This window comes from Salvelinus alpinus, chromosome 20 (assembly GCF_045679555.1).
Source record: "Salvelinus alpinus chromosome 20, SLU_Salpinus.1, whole genome shotgun sequence".
Taxonomy (NCBI): domain Eukaryota; kingdom Metazoa; phylum Chordata; class Actinopteri; order Salmoniformes; family Salmonidae; genus Salvelinus; species Salvelinus alpinus.
In genome coordinates this window covers 20,825,653-20,827,747 of record NC_092105.1, presented here as the reverse complement: position 1 = coordinate 20,827,747, position 2,095 = coordinate 20,825,653, and positions in this window count along the sequence as shown.

Here is a 2,095-nt window from a genome sequence, read left to right as displayed (position 1 = left end):
ATTAGCTTACCACAATAGCCAAACACACAACCGCATTCATTCACCGCAAAGGTAGCGATAGCGAAAAAAACAGCAAAAGATATAGATTTATTCACTAACCTTGACAAACTTCATATTACACAATACAGATATGTTTTGTTCGAAAATGTGCATATTTAGCGGTACAAATCGTGGTTTTACAATGTGAATACGTAGCCAAACTGCACAAAATTATCCGGATATATTTCTGACACTCACCTAATCTAATCAAAGAACTCATCATAAACTTTACTAAAAAATACATGTTGTACAGCAAATGAAAGATACACTAGTTCTTAATGCAATCGCTGTGTTAGAATTCTAAAAATATCTTTAGTACGACATACAGCTTACGTTATAGCGAGACAGCGCCTGCAATGAGGGCAGAAAATAGTACTAAACATTTTCCACAGAAATACGAAATAACATCATAAATGGTTCCTACTTTTGCTGAGCTTCCATCAGAATCTTGTACAAGGGGTCCTTTGTCCAGAACAATCTTTGTTTGGTTTTAGAATGTCCTTTTCTCCTGTCGAATTAGCAACCAAAGCTAGCCAAGTGGCACGAAGCTGTCCATCTTCACCAAACGCAGAGAACGGAAACCGCCAAAACTCCCGATAAACTTTCAATAATCTGATAAAACTATATTGAAAAAACATACTTTACGATGATATTATCACATGTATCAAATAAAATCAAAGCCGGAGATATTAGCCGTCTATAATGAAAGCTTTTCAGAACGCAATCCAGGGTTCCTTCCCGCGCCTTGCTGAACAAAGGAAATAGTGGTCACGTCATTCCAAGAGCTCTTGTTCGACCTCAGATCAAGCTAGACACCCCATTCCACCTCTCACTGCCTCTTGACATCTAGTGGAAGGCGTATGAAGTGCATGTATATCCATAGATTTCAAGCAAATGAATAGGAAGGCCCTGGAACAGAGCCTCGATTTCAGATTTTTCACTTCCTGATAGGAAGTTTGCTGCAAAATGAGTTCTGTTTTACTCACATATTTCAAACGGTTTTAGAAACTTGAGAGTGTTTTCTATCCAATAGTAATAATAATATGCATATTGTACGAGCAAGAATTGAGTACGAGGCAGTTTAATTTGGGAACGATTTTTTACAAAGTGAAAACAGCGCCTCCCTATCCCAAAGAAGTTTTAACCATTTATTATTCAGTAAATGGGGGTTGGTTAGTCAGCAGCAAAATGTACCAACATTTTTAGCCCTAATTACTCCCCAACCCTGTAAGAAAATGTTGTTATCTTTTCCATGTAGTACAACTGCTCTTTACTGAAAAATTACTGAACTGTGGAATGACACAGCTGAATGCTTCAAAGCCATGAAGCGGTGTGGGTTGGGTTGAAGCACTCCAATTTCAGCCACTCCCATGAGGATCATTCCATGGGGACTTTCCAGTGACAGCCTCTCAGCCGCCAGTCTATGGTTACATCGTCTGTTCTCAGTGTAATAGGATAGCAATCACGTTAGGAGTCTGGGCAGAGGCAGTGTTCTGAATCTGATGTAAAGGGCGGAGGATGTAAACAGTAACTTATTTGAGGGGAGGATTTTTTGTTGTTGTTATTACAGTGTCTGATGTACTGTGTTTTTCTTGTGATATTTTGTAAAAACTTCCTCAGCCTCTCAGTATCACGCCTCTGTTACTGGTTGCACACCACAGGGAGGGAAACACCCCATCTCTATGGAATAGAGCCAAATGGTGGTCAAACATCTTGGCAGGTTTGTGGCGGTCCTGAAATCTTGTCAGCCCATGATTGTCATGCAAATAACTGCTGGTCTCACTGTAATTGACATAAACACGTTTAGCATCTCCTGGCTTCCACGCATATCCTACAAGCCACAGATGCAAACCTTTGGAACATCTACATTTTAAAAAGTTTAATACATCAATTTAATATAGCCCACACCATCACAATACATCCATTATTTCATTTAGACAGGTCTAAAAAACATGATATGAAGAAAATGTAGCCTATATCAGCAGAACAGAATAGCAAATTCTGAGGTGTCCTTATGTTACGCCCTGATCTGGCTATGCCATATGACTGTGTGCTA